We start from the raw sequence: 11,501 nt of genomic DNA, 5'->3' as shown, positions 1-11,501 counted from the left end.
TGACCAACATTCCTGACTCAGTAACATCACCTGAAACAGCTGAACACAAAGAACTAACTGAAGGGTCAAAGTGCAAGGGAGAAAAACCAAACCCGTGTCAACTTCACACAGGAACCCATCGACCATCAGAAAACACACTTCATGAGCTGCAATGTCTGATCATTGAGTCACAGGTATCCCCTCCTGCCTGGCATCGTTCCGTGTGGGAATGGGAATTAGAATGTTTCAGCAACTCATGAAAGTATCCCTGGAGCAGTTGAAACAGCATTCCCCGTGTTACAATAAGACATTCTGATCTGAAATTAAGAAAAAACAGAAAATGCTGGTAAAATTCAGCAGATCTGTCCATCGCAGGACTGATACAAGCTCAATTCTCAATCCAAACAGTGAGAGATCCAAACACTGAGACAGAATATGAACAGAGAGAGAAAAAACAGGTTAACTGTGCTATGAGAGTAAAAACAGGAAATGCTGGAAATACTCAGCAGGTCTGGCAGCACCTGTGGAGAGAGAAGCAGAGTTAACAATTTCAAGTCAGTTACCCTTCATCACAGCTGACAAATATTAGAAATATAAAAGGTTTTAAGCAAGTAAAGCTGGGGGTGGGGCAAGAGATAACAAAAGAGGTGTTGATTGGACAAGGTCACAGAGAATAACTGACCAGAAGGGCATGGAACAAAGGCAAACAGTGCTGAACAGTGCTCAATGGTGTGCTGAAAGGCAAAGCGTTAGGACAGAGAAGGTGTGAATTGACTGTAATGCACAAAGCACTCCGAACACAAACATTAAACATTTTTTAAAAAAACAGAAACAATGGGTAGACACAGGAGAAACAAACTAACCAAACTACAAAAAAATGAAATAAATTAACCAAAGAAAAAGGAAAAACTAAACATAAAAAAGTGTGTTGGGGGGGTGGGGGTGGGGGTGGGGTCCGTCATGCTCTGAAATGATTGAATTTAATGTTCAGTCCGGCAGGATGTAGCGTGCCTAATCACTGACCTGAAACGTTAACTCTGCTTCTCTCTCCACAGATGCTGCAGACCTGCTGAGTATTTCCAGCATTTTTTGTTTTTGTTTTAGATTTCCAGCATCTGCAGTATTTTGCTTTTATGTTATGAGACTACTTCTACTGTTTTGTAAACATGTTTTAAATATGCAAAGTTGAATTATGGACACTGATTCATGTGGAATCTTGAGGAGATTCCTCCAGTCCTCTGGCATCATTCCCATATTCAAGGAGGATTGAAAGATTGTGGTTCGAGTCTCCGCTATTTCCAACCTTACTTCCCTCAGCAACCCAGGATGCAGCCCATTCAAACTGGGTGACTTTTCTACTGTGAGAGCTGCCAACCTTGTAATTGTCTTCTCTTTATCTATTTTCATTTCGTTCAATTTTCTCACTTCCTCCTCCTTTCCTGTGACATTGGCAGCATCCGCTCATTTTGTGATGACAGATGAAATGTACTTAATTAGTACCTCAGCCACACCCTCTGCCTCCACAGGATCTCCTAATTGACCCACCCTTTCATTGTCTGTCTATATGTTGTGAAAAGACTTCAGTGTTCCCAGTTATGTGACCTGCTAATCTTTTCTCATACATTCTCTTGCTGATCTCATTTCCTTTTTCAGCTCTCCTCTGTACTTTCTGTATTCTGCTTGTTTCTCTACTGCATATGAGTCCTCACATGATTTCTATGCTAATGATTTTTGAACTATTTTGTTGAAGGATTGAGTTTTGTAAATTTCTCCCCAGCTCCCCTCATGGTCAGGCAGAAGGTTTAACTGCTGTGTTTTCAATCAGCAACAGCTTTATTTGAAAAGCCATTGGGACAGGATTCCGGGTTTTAATCCAGTCACAAATCTGGTTCTGATGTCTTGTGGCTCCAGCTGTCACATGACCTGTCAGAGGATGACCTCATAATTGACCCATTCATGGAGCTGTGGGTTGATGTTTAAATTGCTTCAAAATAATTTTCCAGAAGGATAATTAAAATGAATCGATATGTAAAAGGTAGATTTTGTGAATTTGTGCTCCCAGTGGAAATTCCTGCAGTCTGCTGGTTTTCAGATCCCCAATTCCCCACAGGAAGCTCTGTGCTCGGAGTCTGCATTCATTATAACAACATTAGACCGAATCATTTCATGGGAGACCCCAGTGTGAATTGTAGACAGGAGGGTCAGTTTTAACTTTCAAAGTAACACAGAAGCAAAATACTGCAGATGCTGGAAATCTGAAATAAAAACAGAAAATGCTGGAAATACTCAGCAGGTCTGGCAGCATCTGTGGAGAGAGAAACAGAGTTAACGTTTCTGGTCTGTGACCTTTCATCTGAACAGTGCTGAAATTGTCTGTGGAACAGAAACGATGGGCCAAGTGGCCTCTTTCTGTGCCTTCAACTTTCTCTGACTCTGTGATTCCATGAGATTGTGGAATCAATTTCAGGGTCGATGACATTGCACTCTGTAAGGATAGGAAGATGGAGATTATTATGTACAGTGCAAAAATATAGATGTTTTTACATTATTTTAATCGAAATTGATTTAAATTTTGTGCTCACGAATCCTATCTTTTGATCACAATGACACTGATAACAATGGAAAAAGCAAGACTTGCATTTCACGACCACAGGACGTTGCAAAGTGTTTTACAGCCAATGAAGGACTTTCCAAGTGTAGTCACTGTAGTCATGCAGGAAACATGGTGGCCAATATGCGCACAGCAAGCTCCCAGAAACAACAATGTGATAAAAACGAGATAATCTGTTTTTTAGTGATGTTGATTCAGGGTTAAACAATGACCAGCACCCCAGAAATAATTCCCCTTCTATTCTCTGAAATAGTGCCATGGTACCTTTAACATCCACCTGAGAGGGCAGAGGGATCCTCAGTTTTCTGTTTCACCTGAAAAACAGCATTTCTGATAGTGCAGCACTGCCTTAGTACTGTACTGGATTGTCAGCCATTTTTAAAGGGCTGTTAGTCCTACTGGAAAATATTTAAAGGAAGATTAAATGAAATGAAATAAATACATTGCTTTTGCCTCTCTCCCATCCCCCCAATAACAGTTAAATTAATTATTTGCCCTTTCCTTCCCAAAACCTACCTTTACCATCTGACCTTCCGCCCAAAACTGCACAAACTGTAAACTATAACCCTTCCCACCATCCCCTACAGCCATGACATTAATTTGACTCCGTCCCCCCACCCTCACACTGAGAAACTTACCTTCTGCCCCCTCCCCATCAGTGTTGCACCTCATTTCCCCGGATGGGGCTCCGAAGGCACTGCAGTGCCAGTCACTGGGCTGAAGATCGCAGCAGGATATCAGGAAGTGATGGGATAATAATTAATGCAGGTTTGTGGTCCCGTTGCCGAGCGGTGGGGTCCCCCACAAGGCCTCGCCGTCGCCGGCAATATTGAGCCAGGCCCTGCCGGCGTTGAGGTCCGTGGCGGGCCTCATCCGGGGCCATCTTCAAGCGGCTCCCACCCCATCCCCACCACAGATCTTGACGTCGAGGGATCTAGAGAATCCAGCCCATTGTTTCTGTCAATCTCAACTCCACAAGGATTTGCCTGTTAATTGTAGAAAAATTAAAGCTCAATAACCTTTTGATAAAAGGGGTTTCAAATCCATTTCCAAACAAATGATAGTTCTCATTGTATCTAGAACATGTTTTCTGACATACAAACATACCAATTAGGAGCAGGAGTAGACCACTCGGCCCCTCGAGTCTGCTCCACCATTCAATAAGATCATGACTGATCTGATTGCAACCTCAACTCCACATTCTCACCTGCCCCCGATAACCTTTCACCCCCTTGTTTATCAAGAATCTATCTACCTCTGTCTTAAAATATTTCAGAATTTCTGTCGTCCAGCAACTCTCACTTTGTTTCCTGGATTTCACCTGAGAAATGTATTTCCACACTTTGGATATCCTGTACTTCATTAATGTTTTTTCTCTCTCGGGATCTTCCTTTAATTATATTCACCGCTGGTATTTTACTGCCACACATTGACTGAAAGTGTCCCATCTTTCTGCAGGAAAAACACTCAGCTTCTTTGGCGAGGCAGTTTTCCCACTTGTGTCTCTCTCGGCCACACCTACTGCAATTGGTTGCAGCTACCACTAGATGCTCTTCCCGTCTTTCTTGTCTTTTACCACTAATTTTTCCTTTTGCTTTCTTAACAAATTCAATTGAGTCTGCAACTCTCGAGATCAGACTCTCCCTGTCCCCTCGGACAACGGATTGGTTAAACTTTCTAACCTCTGTTTGTCTGCTCAATTGAAACTCTTTCATTAATGTGAGATCAGCCCTGGACTGCAGATGATCTGAAAGGGTGTTGTCTAATACCCCGAACATAATCCTGTCTCCATTCAGCTCTTCTCTTAAGTTGCTGTATTCACAATCCTCCGTGAGATTGTACAAGTCATTGATAAATGAATGAATACTCTCCCCTTTCTGTTTTGTATGCTTATTAAATTCAAAGTGATTCCTGACAATGCAGCAGCCAGCCGACGTCATCAGAGCGCTCCAAGCTCGCACATGCACAAACAGTCTCCTGCGCTCTGAGATGCTGTGCATGCTCAGCCTACGTCTTCCAGGACAAAGTGGCGCATGTGCGGGAAAACTCTCTCCCCCCACTCGGCCACTCACTCCAGGCCGCTCGCTGCCCGCTCCTTGCTACCCCGCTCCCCCGCCCTCCGGCCACTTGCTACCCCCCCACCCCCGCACTGCCCTCTCTCAGTCCACTCACGCCCCGCTTCCCCCCCACGTCCCTCCAGACACTAGCTCGAAGCCATGCTGCTTCCCTCCTCTCGGCCTCTCGCTCCAACATTCGATCATTCTTCACCGCACCACCCGATAAAGCAAGGCGAGCCTCGAGGGGTGATGGGGCAATGTTGGAGCGAGTGGCCGAGAGGAGGGAAGCGGCAGAGCCCATGGCCTTGAGTGTGAGCGGCCAGAGAGCAGGATGGGGGTGGTGGTGGGTGAAGCGGGGAGTGAGCAGTCAGAGAGTGGGATGGGGGGAAACGGGGAATGATCGTCCGGAGAATGGGATGGCACTGTTTAGAGGGGATTTGAGGAAAAAATGTTTCACCTCGAGGGTGGTTGGAATCTGGAACACATTGCCTGAAGGAGTGGTAGAGGCAGGAACCCTCACAACATTTAAGAAGTATCTAGATGACCACTCAAAACGCCACAGAATACAAGGCTACGGCCACGTGCTGGAAAATGGAATGAGAATAGATAGGTACTTGATGGCTGGCACGGACATGATGGCCGAAGGGCCTGTTTCTGTGCTGTATAACTCTACGACTCTATGAAACCTCACTGAATTACAGAGGGTGTGCAGCACTGTCAGAGGTGCTGTCCTTCTAATGAGACTTCAAACAGCGCAACGTTCTCCGAGTATCAACCAAAACGTGTCCTTTGTGTAGATATTTTTTTTTAGAGATACAGCAATGAAACAGGCCCTTCGGCCCACCGAGTCTGTGCCGACCATCAAACACCCATTTATACTAATCCTACACTAATCCCATATTCCTTCCACATCCCATCATTTCCCTACCACCTACCTATACTGGGGGCAATTTATAATGGCCAATTTACCTACCAACCTGCAAGCCTTTTGGCTTGTGGGAGGAAACCGGAGCACCCAGAGAAAACCCATGCAGACACAGGGAGAACTTGCAAACTCCACACAGGCAGTACCCAGAATTGAACCCGGGTGGCTGGAGCTGTGAGGCTACAGTGCACGCCACTGTGCCACTGTGCCATATTTGCTTATGAAATGACAGTCACTGCTCCGAAACTAATTCACTTTAGGTGAATTAAGATGACTTGGTACTGTATAACTGGCGAATGCGCAAGAGGGAGCGGGGGACTGTTGAGGGTGGGATGGAGGCGGCGATGGCAACCTTTGAGGGGATTTTTAGGTCGAAGTTGTTTTCTGTGATAAATTGAGTAGCTCCATCTTTAATCCTGGCAGCTGCCTGAATGTCACAGACAGTGACGTTTCAGTGGAAGAGGCTGCATTTGCGCATGTGCTAGTACAGCGTCACCTGGTGGTTGCGTTGTCAGCAAATGCAGCGTTTTAACTTTGGCTCCACGATGACATTTTTTTCCTCAATTAAAATAGGTCTTGAGTGTCTTAATAACTTCTTCACACGTAGCCTTCTGTTCTTCATGAGGATGTTGCCTGCACACTCCCTCCATTGCAGACAATAGCGTACTGACCTGCTCCATGTCTGGCTTCTGCACGAGACCCGATGCAGTACAATACCTTGCAAAGTTCTGGAAACATCTCGGCCACTCCTCGGCTTGGTTCAGTCCAGTGACCTTTTCAAAGGTACAGGCAAAGATTTCTCCATCTTCGCTTTGGTTTACTGCGGCCCCCATATAATGTTCTGATATCTGTCAAGGCTTAGTACACAATTTATAAGAATCTGACGGTTAAAATAACCTGAGTTTACTCTGCACATCTTGCATTGAAGGTTTCATCCACAACTCTCCATGAGGTGCCGTACAGATTATATTACATCACTTCCTGTGATGATGCACATAGTCTATTTATATAATCTGCCCAGTAACAACCCAATGTCCACTCTTATATTATTGTACAGATGTGAGAAAAGCTGAGGATGGGAATGGAATGTCTGAATGAAGATTTCATGATGCTGATGATGGAAATGAGGCTGATCTGTTACCCATTCCACAATCCCTCTTTATTTCTGTGCATGTTTCTCGATGCTGTTTCAACCAAATTGAAAAAGAATCACAAATCCTCCTCTGGAGTCTCAGGTGTTCATTAACAAAAGGCATGGTGGCCAAGTGGTAGGGCGTCAGTCTTGTAAACTGAAGATCACGGGTTCAATCCCCGTACATGCCTCATAATTAGTTTCTCACTTTAAATGTGATGTTTCCAGAATAGATGTCTGTTGCATTTGTTTCAGCCATCTGGAAATCAGTGTGATGTTACACTTTATCCTGGACACTGGGAAGAACATGAGGAGTAGCCACATGGTCCCTTGAGCCTTCTCTGCCATTGATAGAGTGAAAATATCTGAGGTCCGAGCACTGAACTTTATTACTGTGCATTTGCTTGATATTTAACAGAGCTATTCTATTAATCCCACATCCCACACTCCTGTCCTTTCCCCCATTGCCCTGTTATATTTTCCATGTCAGGTATATATACAATTCCATTTAGAGTTCCCATTGAATCTGCTTCCACTGACCTTTCAGGGTTGCATTCCAGACCAGAACAACACACTGCTGAAAAAACAATCAACTCATCACAACGCTAATTCTTTTGTCAATTACTTTAAATGTGTTTCCTCTGGTTACTGACCCTTCTGTCACTGGCAACACTTTCTCCTTCTTCACTCTATCAAAACTCTTCAGGATTTGCATTTCCTGCTGCCTTTGCTGAAATAACAAGGCTGAGCACACATCACCAAAAGGAAAATGATTGGCTCTGAATCACATTTATCTTTCCTGTCAATCTGATGTGGACCTTGTATTTTCCCGGAACCAAACAACCTGAGCAACAAGTGTGGGTTCCATTGATTCCCACCGCTCTGAGAGAGAGAGGATGTGATAATGAGCCAGATAGAAGAAAGGAATGAGATAGAGAGTAAAATAGCCCTGGTCTGTTTCTACTAACCCCCGGCCCCCTACTTAAAATGGCATCATTTTCTCCTGCCTCTCCACATTCTAATCCATTGATTAATGCAATCCTTTCATCTGGAACATAGAACATAGAACAGTGAAGCACAGTACAGGCCCGTCGGCCCACGATGTTGTGCCGAACCTTTAACCTACTCGAAGATCAAACTACCTACATACCCTTCATTCTACTATCATCCATGTACCTATCCAAGAGTTGCTTAAATGTCCCTAATGTATCTGCTTCCACTACCACCGCTGGCAGTGCATTCCACGCACCCACCACTCTCTGTGTAAAGAACCTACCTCTGACATCTCCCCGAAACCTTCCACCATCACCTTAAAATTATGCCCCCTGGTGATAGCCCTTTCTGCCCTGGGAAAAAGTCTCTGGCTATCCACTCTATCTATGCCTCTCATCATCTTGTACCCCTCTATCAAGTCACCTCTCATCCTTCTTCGTTCCAATGAGAAAAGCCCTAGCACCCTCAACCTTTCTTCGTAAAACATACCCTCCAGTCCAGGCAGCATCCTGGTAAATCTCCTCTGCACCCTCTCTAAAGCTTCCACATCCTTCCTATAATGAGGCGACCAGAACTGAACACAATATTCCAAGTGTGGTCTAACCAGGGCTTTATAGAGCTGCAGCATAACCTCGCGGCTCTTAAACTCAATCCCCCTGTTAATGAAAGCCAACACACCATACGCCTTCTTAACAACCCTATCAACTTGGGTGGCAACTTTGAGCGATCTATGGACATGGACCCCAAGATCCCTCTGTTCCTCCACACTCCCAAGCATCCTGTCTTTAAGCCTGTATTCTGCATTCAAATTCGACCTTCCAAAATGAATCACTTCACACTTTTCCAGGTTGAACTCCATCTGTCCCTTTAATTCCTGTTTCCTAATCCATTGATGTTTCACAATGTACTGAACTGTCCCAATCCATTGAAATAACTCAGTCTATAGAATTTCCCAATCCACTGATATTTTCCAGTCCATTGACTTTCCCAATCCATTAATGGTTCCTGACCATTGACATTCCCAATCCATTTATATTGCCTGTGATTTCAAAGCAACTGTGGAATACAAATAGTATCAGTATTATCAGATACATCGAGACGAGGTGCAATAGCCAAGTGGACAGATGTCAGGTTTATAAAGAAAAAAGCACTGGCTCGATATTTGTCCAGTCTATCACTGGATCTGAACTCTCAACCTACTGTTTTTCTGTGGGTCTGCTGACTTGAATATGTGAAGAACCATTGGATGTTTCTCAATCCTCTGACTTTTCTCATTCTTGTGCCATATTTGTTCCTTTGGGTTCACCAGTGAAGAAAATTATTCCCTATTACATTTGGTGAAGACTTTAATAACCTCACATCCTTGTGTCTCACCATCTCAGGTCAAACCCCCTACAGAAACTTTAAACATTTAACTATTCTGCTGGAAACATTTTCAAGGGCGCAGCCATTCCTTCATTACGCTTCCTTCTTTGACATGTGATTGACAAATATGTGTGTAATGGAGAGAGAGAGAGTGAAAAAAAAAGAGAGAGAGTGCAATAGAAAGTTAGAGGACCAGCTAAAGACAGATAGAGAGAGAGAGGCAGAGAGAGGTAAAGCGATAGACAGAGAGAGAGAGAGAGAGAGAGAGAGAAGGAGAGAGAGTCATTGAGTCCTGGAGTCACTACAGTACAGGAAGTCATTTTGCCTTCAAGCCCATGTAAATCAATCCATTCAGTCCCATTCCCCCGCTCTATCCCCATCGCCCTGAAAGTTATCTAAACCTGTCATATTTATTATAATCTTGTACATGTCTATCAAATCTCCCCTCAATCTCCTTTGCTGCAAGGAGAACAACCCCAGCTTCTCCAACCTAACCTTAAAGCTAAAATCCCTCATGTCTGGAACCATTCTGTTAAATCTCCTCCACCCTCTCAAGGACACTCACATCCCTCCAAAAGTGTGTTGACCAGAACTGGATGCAATTCTCTGGTTGCGGCCCAACTAGAAATTTATACAGGTTCAGCATAACTTCCCTACTTTTGTGCTCAGTACCTCTATTTATGAAACCCAAGATCCCATATGCTTTGCTAACTACTTTCTCAATGTGTCCTGCCACCTTCAAAGAACTATGCATATGAATCCCCAGGTTTTTATTCCTAAAAATATGCTTTATTCATATAAATCTGTAAAAAATGCATTATACAACAGTTCAAAACAGCACCAAGTTGACATTCCAAAAAGTGCAAAGGAGATCAGTTTTCTTCAATACAGGAGTGAGTTGCCTCACAACCATTCCACTCCATTTTACCTGACATGGACATTTTACAGCAAACCCATATCTGGTGTATACAGCACAAGGGTTTCCAATGAGTCCAGCTGCCCAGTTCACTATGGCGGGGGGACCTTACACAGTGGTCTTTCCCCATTGAGCCTTTGCAGTGGCTACCCCAAGCTTTAGTGTATCCCTCAGCGCGTAGTCCTGGACCTTGGAATGTGCCAGTCTGCAAAACCCGGTCGTGGACAACTCTTTGCGCTGCAAGACCAGCAGGTTTCGGGCAGACCAAAGAGTGTCTATCACCAAATTGATGGTCCTCCAGAAGCAGTTAATGTTTATCTCGGTGTGCATCCCTGGGAACAGCCCGTAGAGCACAGACTCCTGTGTTACAGAGCTGCTTGGGATGAACCTCGACAAAAGCCACTGCATCTCTTTCCACACCTGCTTTGCAAAGACACATTCCAGAAGGAGGTGGGCAACTGCCTCTTCCCCACCGCAGCCACCTCGAGGGCCGCATGTGGAGGGGGCGAGACTTCGGGCATGCAGGAAGGATCTGACAGGAAGGGCTCTTCTTGCCACCAGCCAAGCTACATCTTGGTGCTTGTTTGAAAGTTCTGGTGATGAGGCATTCTGCCAAATGACTTTGGCAGTCTGCTCAGGGAACCATCCGACCGGATCCACCATCTCCTTTTCCCGTAGGGCCTTGAGGACATTCCGTGCAGACCACTGCCTGATGGATTGGTGGTCAAAGCTGTTTTCCCTCAGAAACATTCCCACGAAGGATAGCTGGTACGGCACAGTCCAACTGGATGAAGCGATCCGCAGCAATGTGACCAGCCCCATCCTTCGCAACACCGGGGACAGATAAAACCTCAGCACATAGTGACACTTGGTGTTTGTGTACTGGGGCTCTACACACAGCTTGGTGCAGCTGCACACGAAGGTGGTCATCAGGATGCAGGCGACGTTGGGTACATTTTTCCCGCCCTTGTCCAGAGGTTTGAACATCGTGTCCCTCCCGCCCTGGTCCATTTTAGATCTCCAGATAAAGCGGAAAATGGCTCGGGTGACTGCCACAGTGCAGGAGTGGGGTATGGGCCAGACCTGCGCCACGTACAGCAACAACGAGAGTGCCTCGCACCTGATGACCATTTTCTTTCCCACAATGGAGAGAGATCGCTGCTCGCACACACTCAGTTTATTGTGCACCCTGGTCACTCGCTCCTTCCAGGTTTTGGAGCAGGCCCCGGCCCTTCCGAACCGTATCCCCAGTACCTTCAGGTAGTCTGACCTGATGGTGAAGGGGACAAAGGATCGGTCGGCCCGGTTCCCAAAGAACATGGCCTCACTCTTGCCATAGTTGACTTTGGTTCGAACTGGTCGCAGATGCTCATCTGTCTGCGAGGGGATGATGGATCCGAGCAGAAGACAGCAACATTGTCCATGTACAGGGAGGCTTTTACCTGAGTGCGTCCACTGACTGGGATTGTCACCCCTCTTATGCCTGCATCCTTCCTAATGGACTCTGCAAAAGGTTCGATACA

General features: G+C 45.3%; 1 non-coding gene across 1 annotated transcript; it reads left to right on the top strand.

The window, feature by feature from the left end:
- The first annotated feature begins 6,823 nt into the window (after nucleotides 1-6,823).
- On the top strand, nucleotides 6,824-6,895 carry trnat-ugu (transfer RNA threonine (anticodon UGU)). Its single transcript has one exon. It is a non-coding gene; the product is annotated as a tRNA-Thr (tRNA).
- The last annotated feature ends 4,606 nt before the right edge of the window (nucleotides 6,896-11,501 follow it).

Source organism: Heterodontus francisci, unplaced genomic scaffold (genome assembly GCF_036365525.1).
Source record: "Heterodontus francisci isolate sHetFra1 unplaced genomic scaffold, sHetFra1.hap1 HAP1_SCAFFOLD_937, whole genome shotgun sequence".
In the NCBI taxonomy this organism is placed as follows: Eukaryota; Metazoa; Chordata; class Chondrichthyes; order Heterodontiformes; family Heterodontidae; genus Heterodontus; species Heterodontus francisci.
The sequence above is the reverse complement of the archived record's forward strand: the minus strand, read 5'-3'. Positions and strand labels throughout refer to the sequence as shown.